Here is an 18,842-nt window from a genome sequence, read left to right as displayed (position 1 = left end):
TACCTACTACATACACATAACAATACACGCAAATATAAACCCTCCACTCAAACTTCTCCTCGCCAACTTAAACAGGACACATGACCACAACACAAGACACATCTCTTTTTGATATACCTCGTGTCCTTATCACACTGTGTAAAAACTCTATGCACATAAAGGGCCCTAAAATATGGAATTCATTACCAATAGATATTAAAGTAACCCAGTCTGAAAATCAGTTTAAGACTCTTCTCAAAAGCCACTTAATCACTCTAGACTAAATGCTAAATACTCAGTACACACTTACTCACCTATGTACTCCCACATCATTAACTGAACAATCACTTTGAACCTTTTATCCATTGTTGACAGGAATATAATTGAACCATTGTTTTCCACAAATAAGCATTCTAGACTATAAGAATATATCATTTTTCTTATACAAATTTAATTCACTTATAATTAATAATCTACTGTTCAACTATGAAATAATTACTGTCCCACTGTACAACTCTGATAAAATCCTTAGTGTTAAGTAGTCTGTAAGCCAATAATGTTAAGTTGGCCCCTAATGCCAAGGCATAATAGAGGCTCTCTTTGCATTGCAACCCACTATTGTAAATATAAATCTCAATGTACTGTTTGAAAAGACATAAAATAAATAAAAATAAAATAAATAAATAAAATACTAACATTTTCAAGTCGACAGCGTACCGCAAGGCTGCGTCGTCAGTACTACTCTGTTCCTGGTGGCTGTCAGCGGACTTGTCTTGGTTCTTCCACCAGGTATCTGTTCATCCTTATATGCTGACGACTTTACCATCACTTGTGTAGACCTGGTTTGTTGGTTCATAGCAACCACTCTCCAATATGCTATTAATCGTGCTACCAACTGACTTTACGTGGTTCCAAATTTTGTTACCTTCGCAAGAAGCCCTATTATCCCACAGGCTGTTTTATACATCTGTGGTTCCCCTATTCCAGTGCGTATTATGGTTAAATTTCCTAGCCTTTTCTTTGTGGAATATCATGAAAGTCTCTTATCACCTTACTGAAAAGTACCCTTAAGTCAGCTGAACCTATTTAATTTCAGCCCTTGTTTTCTTGGGAATCCGATACAAACCCTTCTTCACCGTCACTCAGCCCTATTGTTGCCTGAGCTAGACTATGAAGACCAAGTGTATTCCTCAGCTTCCTCGACAACTTCTAATAATTTGAGCATCATCAAGGATTACGCTTATATTTAGCTGCTTTACAATCTTCTCGAGATGCAAGCATATATCTTTTACTAACAAATATGCTTTTGATCCGGGAAATTGGACTTGTCCTTCTCTTCTTGTATCGACTTTGCTTCCCAGTTTCTAGGCGCTGTATGATATGACATCAAGGGATTTGGCGCTTTCCCCTAAATATATTTCACGATCCTTTTGCGTATAGAAAAATTACAAATGCCTGTATTGTGGCCTTATAATCTCCGCGTTCGTTATCTGGCAACGTCATCATTTACCTTCCCTTTGGGTCCACCCCGTACCATACTTTTCCCTCCCGTCTTGAGAAGTTCCGATGATTTAGGTGTTCCTTCCCCTTTCATACCCGAAGGCTCACATCTCCACTGTGAGCTCTTACTATCTCTTCTTTTAAAATTTTCAATTCTATGGCAATGTACACCGACGGTTCCAAATACTCAAATGGAATAAGCTAATATGAAAGATAGAATAATTCAGGAACATTTACTAAAGTGGGCTAACATTTCACGGCAGTTGTATGCAATACTCACTACTATCACATATTTTGTAGCAAAGCCACCTCTTCAAACTATCCAGAAGTTCGACTCAGCACATCTCTTTGAACATTAAAATGGTATAAAATACCGTCAGGTTGTTAGGTAAGACACATGCAACAGTTAGGTATCTTTATTTCGAAACGTTTCGCCTACACAATAGGCTTCTTCAGTCGAGTACAGAAAAGTTGATAGAAGCAGAAGATACTTGAAGACGATGTAATCAGTCCATCACCCTTGAAGTTTTGAGGTGGTCAGCCCCTCAGCCTGGAGAAGAGTATTGTTCCATAGTCTGAAACAATATTGTTTCAGACTATGGAACAATACTCTTCTCCAGACTGAGGGACTGACCACCTCAAAACTTCAAGGGTGATGGACTGATTACATCGTCCTCAAGTATCTTCTGCTTCTATCAACTTTTCTGTACTCGACTGAAGAAGCCTATTGTGTAGGCGAAACGTTTCGAAATAAAGATACCTAACTGTTGCATATGTCTTACCTATCAGCACATCTCGTTGTATTTCGTACATAAAATAGTTATGTCGCATATGCAAGCACAAAAGCAATCGTTATCAGCTGGATCTCTGGATGCACTCATACTCATGGCAATGAATGAGCTGACTCAGTCTCTCGATCTGCTGTTCACAACCTACCTTTCTATTATTAGTGCATTCAGCTCACATGTTGAAGTCCGTGGTTTGATCCCCGGTACGGGTGGGAAATTAGGACTTGTTTCCTCAAGACACCTACTGTCTCTGTTCAACTAGCAGTAAAAGAGGTACCTGGGTGTTAGTCGACTGGTGTGGATCTCATCCTGGGGATAAAACTGACCTAATTTGCCCGAAATATTCTGCACTGTGTTAGGGACTTTCTGTATAGTAGTAGTATGTCACTGATGTCAGCTAGGCTTCTATACATTGTACATGTACTAGTAAAAATAAAGATTATTTTTATTATTATTTTCCAGTATTCTTTCAACAACTGAAGTCGTTCGCAACAACATTAACACAACCAATTATTTTTCGTCAAACCACAATTAGATTTCTGGGCATCTTTCCATCACTGTGGGGTGTGAGGAAACCATGGTCTCACGATGACAGATCAGACGCACAACTCACACATGGCTACCACCTGGAGAGGCACAGTAACTTTCTATGAATACTGCCAAACCAAGCTTTAGACTCACCATATCTTAACAGATTATCTTATCAAAGAACACGAAGAATTAATTGTGATATGTTCAACATTAAGACGTGGTCCTCTAATTGATCTTGCCCAAAGTCCAGCCTTTAACGTCAGTTCACTCTTTGGATTTTCAACAGAAACTATTGCACTAAGTCTGACATTAATTTTGCACCTGCACTAATCCTAGCTTTACTAACACCTACCCTTACACATTACCACACGACAGCACTGTATAATCCATATGGGTCTAGCGCTAACTTTTTAATATCAATAATAAAAAATTCATTAGGGCCCTTGTGTTACATAGTTACAATGTAATGGCACGATACCTAGCAAATATATTTCACTTCCTAAAATAATGATTAAAGTAAACTTCCAAAATTTTTCATCAAGTGATTAACGTCTATCACTACTTTTTATCCTCATAATTCAATAACTTAATGCGCGAAAGACAATAGTCACTTTTTATAAATGTTTCGCCTCAACGAGCTAGAGAAAATAGCAACTAAGAATCGTTTTCTTTGATGCTTCTCTGGGAAAATTTATTATATAGAGGCAAAAACAATCATTGCATGTATTACTATAAACGTTTCTAAACTCACACTTACAAAATATATTGTAATAAGAATCCACAAACCGTATTAAAGTTTACATTTAAAAGTTTACTTGCTTTCAGAAGATAATTACAGATTAAAATGCCTGTCTACTAATATTCCAAGGCCACCAGAGTGGAAGAGCTTTCATCTAGTTGTATTATAACAAGTGTTGCAACTGCAAGTGTTTACCATTCATATCAGTGTTGAAGTGTCTGTTACAAGTGTATTAAACATAACTGACCATGATAAGTGTCAGTCTACAGTGTTGTGGATCGAAATGTTTAATTTTGTAAGCGTTCGAGTATTCTTGACATTATTAACAAAAGTTGGTGTATATCCGCATTGTTCGGCTGTTTATAGTCCTTAAGGATCCAGATTGTAAATAGACAAACCTCGAGTAGTTTTCCCTCTGCAAATATGTCTCTGCCTTTTCCTACAATAACAAGAATTACTTTCCGAAATGACAGGTCTCCTGATTAATTAAAACTTTCTGCCCGTAAAGTAAATAAATGAATGTGAGTCGCATCCTTGGAGGATTCTTAGGACCCCCCAAGGACAATGCACTACATTGTTTGTCTTTCTTGGGTTATCCTAGTTCATTAACCCTCCCGGGTTAATAATCAAAAAACAGTTTTTTTTTTTTGTTGTTGTTTAATCCAGGTTCAGTGCAGTCAGTAGGCAACAAATTTGGTCTTTCTCTAGAAGCGAAAAAATTGTGGTCGGTAAAAAAACTGAACTATTCGTGAATCTACCTAATAGGCTTTACCAGTGACAAATAGGTCTATAGTCTACATCACTGCTGAAACTCTGAATTTTTGTCACTATTGAGATATATTTTGATAATGTGGAAATAAAAAGGACCCCAATGGAAATAAGTCACTCTGTCTGACTTTTTTGGGTTATCCTAGGTTCTCTACACATATGCTGCTATGTATGATAATTCTATGTAACTGTATATGTGTATACCTGAATAAACTTACTTACTTACTTACTTACTTACTTACGATCAGCTTCAAATTACCGACCTGGATCAAGAACTTCCCCTCACCGACATCAAGGCACCTTTCTTGTAGTGATCAACATTAACATTTAAAATAAATACTGAACTGTATAATGTATTGTAGGCTGCGACCAGCAGTAACAGCCCGGTTGATCAGACCCTGATTCACCACGAGGCTTTCTCTCAGACCGGGCCGCGGGGGCGTTGAAGTATACCTGGAGTATACCTGGAGCATACCCTCTCCAGGTACACTCCAGGTATGTACATATTAAGCACTGTTACTGTTTACAAATGAAAAGGAACTATTAAAAGCTTGAGTCTGGGTGAAGAATAAGCAGATTACATAGACACAGTTAACTGAATCAGTCACTTGTTTAGTGTAGGTAGTGAATGATTTTTTTTTGGTAGCAAAACTGATAACAAAGGTGTACTGCTGCCCTATTCTATTCATACAAGTTGTTAAAATCTGTCAGCCAGAGATGGGAAACTTACAACAGGATAATGAGGATATCGTTAAGTATTCCATTGCTTAAGGCTATGGGGGTTTCTGAGGTTTCATTCCAACATAGCTGGAGCTGCTGTCCTTGGCGTGCATGTGGCAGCCTCGAGGAGGGGAGGAAGGTGAGGTTGTGAGGTAGTAAAGTGAGGCATGCCACATCTCAGTGTACACCGAGATGTGGCAAGTTTTTATTCAGTTTTTGGGTACGTAGCATACAAATACAATAGTGTTGAAGGCATACGTGTTATAGGTACGTAAGAAGTACTATATTGTTCAGTTTAGCTAAGGATAACTTAGAATAACTTAGGATAAGCCTGTAAAGTCAATGTTACTTACTGACACTGGAGTCCCTGTTAATGTATAATATATATATATATATATATATATATATATATATATATATATATATATATATATATATATATATATATATATATATATATATATATATATATATATATATATATATATATATATATATATATATATATATATATATATATATATATTATAGATAGGAGTGAATGGAGACGAATGGTACTTGGGACCTGACGATCTGTTGGAGTGTGAGCAGGGTAATATTTAGTGAAGGGATTCAGGGAAACCGGTTATTTTCATATAGTCGGACTTGAGTCCTGGAAATGGGAAGTACAATGCATGCACTTTAAAGGAGGGGTTTGGGATATTGGCAGTTTGGAGGGATATGTTGTGTATCTTTATATGTGTATGCTTCTAGACTGTTGTATTCTGAGCACCTCTGCAAAAACAGTGATAATGTGCGAGTGTGGTGAAAGTGTTGAATGATGATGAAAGTATTTTTCTTTTTGGGGATTTTCTTTCTTTTTTGGGTCACCCTGCCTCGGTGGGAGACGGCCGACTTGTTGAAAAAAAAAAAATATATATTATATATATATATATATATATATATATATAATATATATAATATATATATATATATAATATATATATATATATTGATAAACAGAATACATGTGCAGAAAAACACAAACATGAATACAATGGTACAATGTATTAAAAATCATGAATTTCCTCCAGCTCCTCTGAAGCCGGACGCGAGCCAAGTGTGCAGCAAGCATTTCCCCTTTGGATGGCTACGCTGAGGCGCTGGAACATGAAAGTGGCTGCCCTTGGGTCCCTGGTGGTGTCGATGAGTCTGGAACCCAATTCTTGGAGGAAACGTGTGGCATTTTTTCCCCATGATCCCAAGGTCTCTGATCCCACTGGGACAAATTGATACTGTTGGCTTATGTCCCTGTACTTGCTGATCTTGTACTCCTCCCTGTAGTCAGCAGCTCCTCCCTGTCGCCCAACACTGTGATGGATGTAGGTGTCAGCCAGTGTGGACACACTGGTATAGTCCCATGCTAAGAGCTTGCCATTCTTCCAAGGATAGATGGTGATCCCGTCGGGGCGGTTTGCTGGATTGTGGGTATTGTTGGCTGCTAGTGATCAGGGCTCCCTCTCGGCTGGGCATCCAGCTGTAGCAAGGGTTCTCTTTATGATGTCGTTGACCTCGTTGTGTCTTGCATGCCAGCCCTTGGTTTTGGAACAGTTAAGACCATGTAGACCGTATTGGTCTGCTTGCGCTTCACCGAAATACACATATATTCTGTGTGAATTGGGGCAGCAAGGCGCAGAGCCACTGCAATACGGAGGGTCTTAGGGTCGAGTCGCGTTCCCATTGCCGATATGGGAACTGTTTGGAGGAAGTCCCCGGAGTGAGGTGCACTCACAGCCTGGAGACGGGCAGTCTCCCTATCTGATGTTGCAGCCCTGAGCATGTTGGCAAACACCTTTTCAGCAATCGGGCCATCCCAGCTTGACTGTGAGCCAGTGCTGCACTGGGGTTTGGTGCTGGAGCAGCAAGAGTCTCCCATTCAGTGATGGCACTGGCATAGCTAGAGTCCTGAATTCCTGCTGAGTCACTGAGGTTATCAGGAAGAATTTGTCTTATCAACTCGTTTGATGCTATGGAAGAGGATAGGAAAGCTGGTTGAGCAATCTGGGAGGATTTGCGTACTCCTAGCCTCCCAAGCCTGACCGGAAGTGATGCTTGCAATCACTGTCCATCTTCAAGGGAAAGATTCAATACACTCTCTAGCATGGTCTTTAGGAGAGAGTCATATTCCTTGAGTTTTCGACTGCTGAAGGCTGGGGAGCATCTCAGAAAGTAGGTAAGATTTGGGATTGACAGGCACCTGGTATATATATATATATATATATATATATATATATATATATATATATATATATATATATATATATATATAGCAGCAGACCGATTCGGGTACCATGGTCTCGTGTGCCGTAAATCCGAGAGAAAGATTGCAAGACATGAGGAGGTTAATAACATCAAGAGGAGCCTCACAACAGCTGGATGCCCAGCAGTAAGGGAGCCACCCCAGCTATGCCGATCTGATGGCAGCCAGAAGCGTCCAGACGGTATCACCCTTCAAGCCTGGACAGATGGGAAGCAGGTGGTGTGGGACTATACATGTGCATCTACCTTGGCTGATACCTATCTCCAATACACCAGGGAGGAAGGAGGGGCAGCTACCAGCTTCAGGGAGTCCCAAAAGTCTAGAAAACATGGAGAACTTGCCCATCATTATATGTTTGTTCCCATAGGCTCAGAGACCCTTGGCTCATGGGGAAACAGTGCATCTAAATTCCTTAAGGAGCTGGGAAAAAGACTCATCAGGGTAACTAGGGATCCCAGGGCAGCTAGTTTTCTGTTCCAGCGGCTCAGTGCGGCTGTTCAAAGGGGTAATGCCTGCTGTATTTTGGGCACACGCCCCAGCTCTGAGGAGCTGGACACGGGGGTCGTCCCACAGTTACTAAAAACAACAAACATAGCCCCACTCCACAAAGGGGGCAGTAAAGCAACAGCAAAGAACTACAGACCGATAGCACTGACATCCCATATCATAAAAATCTTTGAAAGGGTCCTAAGAAGCAAGATCACCACCCATCTAGAAACCCATCAGTTACACAACCCAGGGCAACATGGGTTTAGAACAGGTCGCTCCTGTCTGTCTCAACTATTGGATCACTACGACAAGGTCCTAGATGCACTAGAAGACAAAAAGAATGCAGATGTAATATATACAGACTTTGCAAAAGCCTTCGACAAGTGTGACCATGGCGTAATAGCGCACAAAATGCGTGCTAAAGGAATAATAGGAAAAGTCGGTCGATGGATCTATAATTTCCTCACTAACAGAACACAGAGAGTAGTAGTCAACAGAGTAAAGTCCGAGGCAGCTACGGTGAAAAGCTCTGTTCCACAAGGCACAGTACTCGCTCCCATCTTGTTCCTCATCCTCATATCTGACATAGACAAGGATGTCAGCCATAGCACCGTGTCTTCCTTTGCAGATGACACCCGAATCTGCATGACAGTGTCTTCCATTGCAGACACTGCAAGGCTCCAGGCGGACATCAACCAAATCTTTCAGTGGGCTGCAGAAAACAATATGAAGTTCAACGATGAGAAATTTCAATTACTCAGATATGGTAAACACGAGGAAATTAAATCTTCATCAGAGTACAAAACAAATTCTGGCCACAAAATAGAGCGAAACACCAACGTCAAAGACCTGGGAGTGATCATGTCGGAGGATCTCACCTTCAAGGACCATAACATTGTATCAATCGCATCTGCTATAAAAATGACAGGATGGATAATGAGAACCTTCAAAACTAGGGATGCCAAGCCCATGATGACACTCTTCAGGTCACTTTGTTCTATCTAGGCTGGAATATTGCTGCACACTAACAGCACCTTTCAAGGCAGGTGAAATTGCTGACCTAGAAAATGTACAGGGAACCTTCACAGCGCGCATAACGGAGATAAAACACCTCAATTACTGGGAGCGCTTGAGGTTCCTAAACCTGTATTCCCTGGAACGCAGGCGGGAGAGATACATGATTATATACACCTAGAAAATCCTAGAGGGACTAGTACCGAACTTGCACACGAAAATCACTCACTACGAAAGCAAAAGACTTGGCAGACGACGCAACATCCCCCCAATGAAAAGCAGGGGTGTCACTAGCACGTTAAGAGACCATACAATAAGTGTCAGGGGCCCGAGACTGTTCAACTGCCTCCCAGCATATATAAGGAGGATTACCAACAGACCCCTGGTGTAGACAGCCTGTACTGTCAGAGCACACAGCCTAGCCGTCTGCTCTGACTAGTTCATATTTCGCGGCATTCAGTGCTGCCCTCTGTAGGCCTACCTAGGTCGGTGGGACGCACAGTCCACCCTCTCTCACTCCTGGACCGTCCGACTTGACGTACACAAGTACTCCCCCTCCACGGACTGGCTTGCGGTCACACTGCCCGTTGTGTACTCACTCCTACCCGATTAAAGCCAATCTAGTCCACGGCCGTATCATTGCTACCTACGCTACCTTCTTCGGCACTAAACCGCTGTTCAGCAGTAAGAACAGTAATAACACTGGCAGTTTTCAAGCTGGCACTGGACAAGCACCTAAAGTCGGTTCCTGACCAACAGGGCTGTGGCTCGTACGTTGGTTTGCGTGCAGCCAGCAGTAACAGTCTGGTTGATCAGGCTCTGATCCACCAGAAGGCCTGGTCACAGACCGGGCCGCGGGGACGTTGACCCCCGGAACTCTCTCCAGGTAAACTCCAGCTGGGTGAGATTTTCGCCTTATTATCGGTGATACACACGTAACAACATGGACCTTATATGCCACCTTTATATCAACAATGTATCTCTCTCTCTCTCTCTCTCTCTCTCTCTCTCTCTCTATATATATATATATATATATATATATATATATATATATATATATATATATATATATATATATATATATATATACCCATACCAGTATTTTAGGCATATATTTTAAAGTACTGTATATACAAAAACTACGTTAATCTTTCTTTTAGGTATTATTCTTAATTGTGTACAGAAGACAAGTATAACGTTTTAATGTACTACCATTCACCCTTGGTGCTTTAGAATTTGAAGTACATTAAAGTAGAGGCAGTTGGGCTTGTGGAATGCTCGGATACACTTTTCGGATTGCTGACCGACCAGAAATTCACCCGGTAATTATTTTTTTTTATTATTTAGTATCTCCGAAGGGGTACCTTTCAGTGCTTATTTTTAAGTTTTCGTTTGTTCCTTCATTAAAGGTTTTCATTTATACCTTGAGAACGCCTTATCTGATCGTCTTCAAATTTCCACCGCAAGTGCAGGTGCCCTTCTGTCACTTGATAACTTAAAAAAGTTTAACAGTTGTATATCCTACTTCAAGTAAGGTTGGGATGGTTATTGAAGTGTATGAGTGCCAGTTTGTCAATATTAGTTTTAAGACAATGATTTCATGTGAAATATTTTGAGTGTGCCACCTCTGAACGGTTTGAATAATTAATAGCTGATATATCTTATAATGATGATAACCCCTAAGTTTAGGCTGTGTTGGTACAATTATGAAAATTTACTAACACGGGTATTGCATTACACACACAGGTCTCAATTTTCCAATTGTCCACTAAACATTTTTTTACTGATATACATGCAGTTACTTTAGAATTCCTTTTCTGATTGGCTTCAAACTTTTACTGCTGGAGTGTCTTACTTAGAGGAAGGTTCAGAGTGATCTTTCATTGTGTAAGTTCAAATCTGCGGCTTTACTAACATAAAGAAAGAACTATTGGATTCTGTACATCATTGGTAGGTTTCAATTTTTCGGTCTTAGTGTATTGTAATAATAATAATAATAATAATAATAATAATAATAATAATAATAATAATAATAATAATAATAATAATAATAATAATAATAATTGTATTATTATGATTGTTATTAAAATGAAGCCCTGAACTCGTAAGGGTCATACAACACCTGGATAATGGGAGCAATCAGATTCATTCAGTTTAGGAGAGGGTAGCTTAAAATCAATGGATCAAGAGCCCGTCACCAGCATCGAGGCTCCCGTTCCCTTGAAGACAGCTATGAAGGTTAACGGAAGCAATTGGGAAATAATTGCACTGTGATGTCTCACTGCGGTGGTATTTTGTCTGTGGATAAACAGGAAAATTTATAGTGGAGCTTTGTGGCGCTAGTGTTGGTCATGTGACTCAGTGGAACTTTGTGGCGCTGGTGTTGGTCATGTGACTCAGTGGAACTTTGTGGCGCTGGTGTTGGTCATGTGACTCAGTGGAACTTTGTGGCGCTAGTGTTGGTCATGTGACTCAGTGGAACTTTGTGGCGCTGGTGTTGGTCATGTGACTCAGTGGAACTTTGTGGCGCTGGTGTTGGTCATGTGACTCAGTGGAACTTTGTGGCGCTGGTGTTGGTCATGTGACTCAGTGGAACTTTGTGGCGCTGGTGTTGGTCATGTGACTCAGTGGAACTTTGTGGCGCTGGTGTTGGTCATGTGACTCAGTGGAACTTTGTGGTGCTGGTGTTGGTCATGTGACTCAGTGGAACTTTGTGGTGCTGGTGTTGGTCATGTGACTCAGTGGAACTTTGTGGTGCTGGTGTTGGTCATGTGACTCAGTGGAACTTTGTGGCGCTGGTGTTGGTCATGTGACTCAGTGGAACTTTGTGGCGCTGGTGTTGGTCATGTGACTCAGTGGAACTTTGTGGAGCTGGTGTTGGTCATGTGACTCAGTGGAACTTTGTGGCGCTGGTGTTGGTCATGTGATTCAGTGGAACTTTGTGGCGCTGGTGTTGGTCATGTGACTCAGTGGAACTTTGTGGCGCTGGTGTTGGTCATGTGACTCAGTGGAACTTTGTGGTGCTGGTGTTGGTCATGTGACTCAGTGGAACTTTGTGGTGCTGGTGTTGGTCATGTGACTCAGTGGAACTTTGTGGTGCTGGTGTTGGTCATGTGACTCAGTGGAACTTTGTGGCGCTGGTGTTGGTCATGTGACTCAGTGGAACTTTGTGGCGCTGGTGTTGGTCATGTGACTCAGTGGAACTTTGTGGCGCTGGTGTTGGTCATGTGACTCAGTGGAACTTTGTGGCGCTGGTGTTGGTCATGTGACTCAGTGGAACTTTGTGGCGCTGGTGTTGGTCATGTGACTCAGTGGAACTTTGTGGCGCTGGTGTTGGTCATGTGACTCAGTGGAACTTTGTGGCGCTGGTGTTGGTCATGTGATTCAGTGGAACTTTGTGGCGCTGGTGTTGGTCATGTGACTCAGTGGAACTTTGTGGCGCTGGTGTTGGTCATGTGACTCAGTGGAACTTTGTGGCGCTGGTGTTGGTCATGTGACTCAGTGGAACTTTGTGGCGCTGGTGTTGGTCATGTGACTCAGTGGAACTTTGTGGCGCTGGTGTTGGTCATGTGACTCAGTGGAACTTTGTGGTGCTGGTGTTGGTCATGTGACTCAGTGGAACTTTGTGGTGCTGGTGTTGGTCATGTGACTCAGTGGAACTTTGTGGCGCTGGTGTTGGTCATGTGACTCAGTGGAACTTTGTGGCGCTGGTGTTGGTCATGTGACTCAGTGGAACTTTGTGGCGCTGGTGTTGGTCATGTGACTCAGTGGAACTTTGTGGCGCTGGTGTTGGTCATGTGACTCAGTGGAACTTTGTGGCGCTGGTGTTGGTCATGTGACTCAGTGGAACTTTGTGGCGCTGGTGTTGGTCATGTGACTCAGTGGAACTTTGTGGCGCTGGTGTTGGTCATGTGATTCAGTGGAACTTTGTGGCGCTGGTGTTGGTCATGTGACTCAGTGGAACTTTGTGGCGCTGGTGTTGGTCATGTGACTCAGTGGAACTTTGTGGCGCTGGTGTTGGTCATGTGACTCAGTGGAACTTTGTGGCGCTGGTGTTGGTCATGTGACTCAGTGGAACTTTGTGGTGCTGGTGTTGGTCATGTGACTCAGTGGAACTTTGTGGTGCTGGTGTTGGTCATGTGACTCAGTGGAACTTTGTGGCGCTGGTGTTGGTCATGTGACTCAGTGGAACTTTGTGGCGCTGGTGTTGGTCATGTGACTCAGTGGAACTTTGTGGCGCTGGTGTTGGTCATGTGACTCAGTGGAACTTTGTGGCGCTGGTGTTGGTCATGTGATTCAGTGGAACTTTGTGGCGCTGGTGTTGGTCATGTGACTCAGTGGAACTTTGTGGCGCTGGTGTTGGTCATGTGACTCAGTGGAACTTTGTGGCGCTGGTGTTGGTCATGTGACTCAGTGGAACTTTGTGGCGCTGGTGTTGGTCATGTGACTCAGTGGAACTTTGTGGCGCTGGTGTTGGTCATGTGACTCAGTGGAACTTTGTGGCGCTGGTGTTGGTCATGTGACTCAGTGGAACTTTGTGGCGCTGGTGTTGGTCATGTGACTCAGTGGAACTTTGTGGCGCTGGTGTTGGTCATGTGACTCAGTGGAACTTTGTGGCGCTGGTGTTGGTCATGTGACTCAGTGGAACTTTGTGGCGCTGGTGTTGGTCATGTGACTCAGTGGAACTTTGTGGCGCTGGTGTTGGTCATGTGATTCAGTGGAACTTTGTGGCGCTGGTGTTGGTCATGTGACTCAGTGGAACTTTGTGGCGCTGGTGTTGGTCATGTGACTCAGTGGAACTTTGTGGCGCTGGTGTTGGTCATGTGACTCAGTGGAACTTTGTGGCGCTGGTGTTGGTCATGTGACTCAGTGGAACTTTGTGGTGCTGGTGTTGGTCATGTGACTCAGTGGAACTTTGTGGTGCTGGTGTTGGTCATGTGACTCAGTGGAACTTTGTGGCGCTGGTGTTGGTCATGTGACTCAGTGGAACTTTGTGGCGCTGGTGTTGGTCATGTGACTCAGTGGAACTTTGTGGCGCTGGTGTTGGTCATGTGACTCAGTGGAACTTTGTGGCGCTGGTGTTGGTCATGTGATTCAGTGGAACTTTGTGGCGCTGGTGTTGGTCATGTGACTCAGTGGAACTTTGTGGCGCTGGTGTTGGTCATGTGACTCAGTGGAACTTTGTGGCGCTGGTGTTGGTCATGTGACTCAGTGGAACTTTGTGGCGCTGGTGTTGGTCATGTGACTCAGTGGAACTTTGTGGCGCTGGTGTTGGTCATGTGACTCAGTGGAACTTTGTGGCGCTGGTGTTGGTCATGTGACTCAGTGGAACTTTGTGGCGCTGGTGTTGGTCATGTGACTCAGTGGAACTTTGTGGCGCTGGTGTTGGTCATGTGACTCAGTGGAACTTTGTGGCGCTGGTGTTGGTCATGTGACTCAGTGGAACTTTGTGGCGCTGGTGTTGGTCATGTGACTCAGTGGAACTTTGTGGCGCTGGTGTTGGTCATGTGATTTAGTGGAACTTTGTGGTGCTGGTGTTGGTCATGTGACTCAGTGGAACTTTGTGGCGCTGGTGTTGGTCATGTGACTCAGTGGAACTTTGTGGCGCTGGTGTTGGTCATGTGACTCAGTGGAACTTTGTGGCGCTGGTGTTGGTCATGTGATTCAGTGGAACTTTGTGGCGCTGGTGTTGGTCATGTGACTCAGTGGAACTTTGTGGCGCTGGTGTTGGTCATGTGACTCAGTGGAACTTTGTGGCGCTGGTGTTGGTCATGTGACTCAGTGGAACTTTGTGGCGCTGGTGTTGGTCATGTGACTCAGTGGAACTTTGTGGTGCTGGTGTTGGTCATGTGACTCAGTGGAACTTTGTGGTGCTGGTGTTGGTCATGTGACTCAGTGGAACTTTGTGGCGCTGGTGTTGGTCATGTGACTCAGTGGAACTTTGTGGCGCTGGTGTTGGTCATGTGACTCAGTGGAACTTTGTGGCGCTGGTGTTGGTCATGTGACTCAGTGGAACTTTGTGGTGCTGGTGTTGGTCATGTGACTCAGTGGAACTTTGTGGTGCTGGTGTTGGTCATGTGACTCAGTGGAACTTTGTGGCGCTGGTGTTGGTCATGTGACTCAGTGGAACTTTGTGGCGCTGGTGTTGGTCATGTGACTCAGTGGAACTTTGTGGTGCTGGTGTTGGTCATGTGACTCAGTGGAACTTTGTGGCGCTGGTGTTGGTCATGTGACTCAGTGGAGTTTAGGTTGGTTGATTAATCTGGCTTCAAGGTATCGACTACACGAAGGTTATAACAGCTATATATTTCATTTCCAAAAAAAAAAAAAAAAAAAAAACACCAGTGTATAGAAGAAGAAAAAAGAAGTAAAACCAGCCACAAATTTTAAAATAAAATCTTACAAAAACAAAACATTTTAAAATCTTACAAAAACAAAAAAATTTTTTGGAGGAATCAGATATGCGCTTTGTAGTTGATAATGCACATACTTCTTAGTATATATTTTAAAATGTTTTCTTCGAAATGTGATGTTATCACATTGTGCTTCCCGTTGTTATCAAAAAATCTTTCCTATCTACATATTTCCTCTTCCGGTTTTCCAGTGAAGTTATACCACGTATATGAGAATGAAACTTATGACGACGTTTCGGTATGACTTGGATCATTAACTAGTCATACATAAGAATATAAGAAAGAAGGAACACTGCAGCAGGCCTGCTGGCCCATGCGAGGCAGGTCCAAGTCTCCTACCGGCTTACGCCAATGCCCCAACCTAGTCAGGTCAAGTAACATTCACTTAAGGAAGGAACACTGCAACTGACCTAGCAGCACAAGCTAATCAGGTCCAACTTACACCCATTCATGTATTTATCTAACCTATTTTTTAAACTACACAACGTTTTAGCCTCTGTAACTATACTCGGGAGTTTGTTCCACTCATCCACAACTCTATTACCAAACCAGTATTTCGTATATCCTTCCTGAATCTGAATTTTTCCAGTTTAAAACCATTTCTGCGAGTCCTGTCTAGGCTAGATATTTTCAGCACGCTATTTACATCCCCTTTATTTATTCCTGTCTTCCATTTATACACCTCAGCAATATCCCCCCTAATTCTACTTCTTTCTAGAGAGTGCAGATTCAGGGCCCTCAGCCTGTCCTCATAGGGAAGATTTCTGATGGTATAAACCTTGGTAATGAATACCGACAAGTTGGTTTAGAAAGACACGTAAGCAAACCAAGATTTCTGATACATGGGATCAACTTTGTCATCCTCCTCTGTACGGTTTCCAGAGCATTTATATCCATTCTGTAATACGGTGACTAAAACTGTGCAGCATAATCTAGATGAGGCCTAACCAAGGATATATAGAGTTGAAGAACAACTTGAGGACTCCTATTATTTATGCTTCTTGATATGAAGCCAAGGATTCTGTTAGCTTTATTGCGAACACTTATTCACTGTTGTCTTGGTTTCAGATTACTGCTAACCAGAACTCCCAAATCCTTTTCGCAATCAGTAGTATTAAGATCTCCATTATTTAGTTTATATGTGGCATGGTTATTTTCCTGTCCAATGTTTAGAACTTTGCATTTGTCTATATTAAACTGCATCTGCCACTTCTCCAACCACTGCATCAGTCTATTCAAAGCTTCCTGGAGTGCTCTAATGTACTCGTCAGAATGAATTCGACGGCCTATTTTGGTGTCATCGGCAAACTTGCTTATATCACTCTTTATGCCCTCATCAGTGTCGTTTATGTAGATTGTGAACAACAGGGGGCCCAACACTGACCCCTGTGGAACACCGCTCGTGACGCTTCCCCAGCCTGATTTCTCCCCATTTATGCAAACTTTCTGCGGGAAGTTAAGGTGGGAGGGCACAGGAGCAATAGAACGAGAGGACGATGCTTCCGAAGTCTACTTCGTTTCCTGCTGTTGTCCTCTCCAATACTTTGGAGAAATTGGCCACTCTCTTTCTGACAGACTTAAAGAGCACAGAAGTGTTAGACTTGCCGACACTAACAATACTCTTTTCTGTCATATTAGAGATCACAGTCATCCTATTGACTGCTCCTCTACCAAAAATGTCTGCCATTCTTCTGACTTTCACAGACGTCATATTGAATAATCCCTTATACACAGCTTTGCTAATACAAGTACTACTGTTATTGCTTCACTAGCACTCCACTCTCTGATTCGTATGTCACTATCACTATTCCCTTTTTTCTGCCGCCTCTGCTACTGTTGCACTACTTATACTATTACTACAATTACTACTAGTACTATTATTACCACTACCTCTACCACTACTGCAATTATACTACTACTTCCTCTTCTACTGCTCCCGGGTGCGACCTCTCTGTATATATACTCTCTCCCTATCGTGCTTATCCCAACCTCCCCAGACCTTCAGAGAACCTCTCGAGTCACTCAGGCTGCTGTCCGAGTGCCAGGAATCGCTGAAATGGAGCGAGCTTCTGAGAGTCGAGAGCCTCATACCAGCGAGAACACCGGCTCTGAGATACCAGAGATTTAACCCTGAATCTTCCTGCGCCAGCATTTCCGCTTCTCCCTACGAGCTCTGTATGAGTAGGGAATGCAGCAGACGAGTCTGTTGAGTTGGAGATAACTCGCACCATCGTACACACCGGACCCAAGACACCACTTACACCGAAGACGTGCTGTGCCCCAGTTACAGGTCGTCTACGACGGTTGTAGCTAACTGTTACAGCACACCACCTGTGCTGAAGAGAACTCACCGAATCCTTGTCACAGGTCTGCCCCCGCCATAGCCAGTGACGGGTCACCATCTGGAAAAGACCCATGTCAGGACTTCATTCCTGGCGAATATATGACCACTGCCATCCTTTCTTGCTTGTGTGTGACTAGTTAATGGTCCAAGTCGGACCGAAACGTCGTTTATTTGCGTGTTGCTCCAGTTACGGTACTGTACCTTTTTATTCCATACTATAGATGATTGTTTTGATAGATTTAAAATTCTTCGACTGTCCCTGTACCCTACCAATCAAAAATAGTGTATATTCATAGATAAGCGCTAAACCCGTAGGGGTCATAGAACTCGGTAAATAAACTCACAAGACAAAGCGTCTGCTTGTATGTTTTTATTTAGGTTTTTGGTGCACACAAAATTTTCACGGTAGTCACTACGGCACACACACGCCATGGGCACGTAGTTAATTTAACATCTTTATTATGCAACCGATACCCATCCTGTGGGTGGTAGTCAAAGGATTACAGAGGTACATAATGGGTCCAGGGATTGGACCGCAGAGTTTATATCCTGTCACGATCATGAGTTATTTATGCAGACATTAATTTAGTCACATACAAAGTGGTAATGCTTTATTTGCAGTGAGCAAAGTCAGGGTATTTTTCCAGAATGGATACAATACTTAAACATTTCTTGAACATTTCCGAGTGGCTTGTTTCTGAATTCGTTAATTTTATCGCCTTCTAGCACATAATGACGCAAGTTGTGGCAGTTGCCCATCAGGAAAACTTTACATAGGCATTTATAGTGTACATTACGTTAATTCAACCTAAAATAACCCAGTAAAATCACCGCGACTTATTTCTATGGGAATACCTATTAATTTACATAGGTGTGTATATAAACACACATATATTCTTAAAATTAACAATGAAAAGCAGTTCTAACAGGGACAAATGATGTTTACACCAAAAGGTATGTCAAGGTATATATATATATATATATATATATATATATATATATATATATATATATATATATATATATATATATATATATGTCGTGCCGAATATGTAAAACTGGTCAATTGCAAGAACTCATTTAAAATTAAGTTCTTTCTGAAATTTTCTCTTATACGTTTAAAGATATGTTTTTTCATTAATGTTAATGTAAAAATTTTTAATTTTGCATCAAAAGAATCTTAGAAAACTTACCTAACCTTATTATAACAAGAACAATTTATTTTAGCCTAACCCACCTAAATATATTCTAGATTTCT

At 42.3% G+C, this 18,842-nt stretch overlaps 1 protein-coding gene across 1 annotated transcript in view; it reads left to right on the top strand.

Moving 5' to 3' along the window:
• The first annotated feature begins 3,814 nt into the window (after nucleotides 1–3,814).
• Nucleotides 3,815–18,842, top strand: part of LOC128706416 (calpain-B) — a 62,654-nt gene continuing 47,626 nt past the window's right edge. Inside the window, exon 1 of the mRNA XM_070096432.1 lies at nucleotides 3,815–3,832. The gene's annotated coding sequence lies outside the window, so the exon portion shown is untranslated. The remainder of the gene's footprint in view (nucleotides 3,833–18,842) is intronic.

The sequence above is a fragment of the Cherax quadricarinatus genome, chromosome 53, assembly GCF_038502225.1.
Source record: "Cherax quadricarinatus isolate ZL_2023a chromosome 53, ASM3850222v1, whole genome shotgun sequence".
Classification (NCBI taxonomy): Eukaryota; Metazoa; Arthropoda; class Malacostraca; order Decapoda; family Parastacidae; genus Cherax; species Cherax quadricarinatus.
Note: the sequence above shows the minus strand (reverse complement) of the source record. Positions and strands in the feature narration are given on the sequence as shown.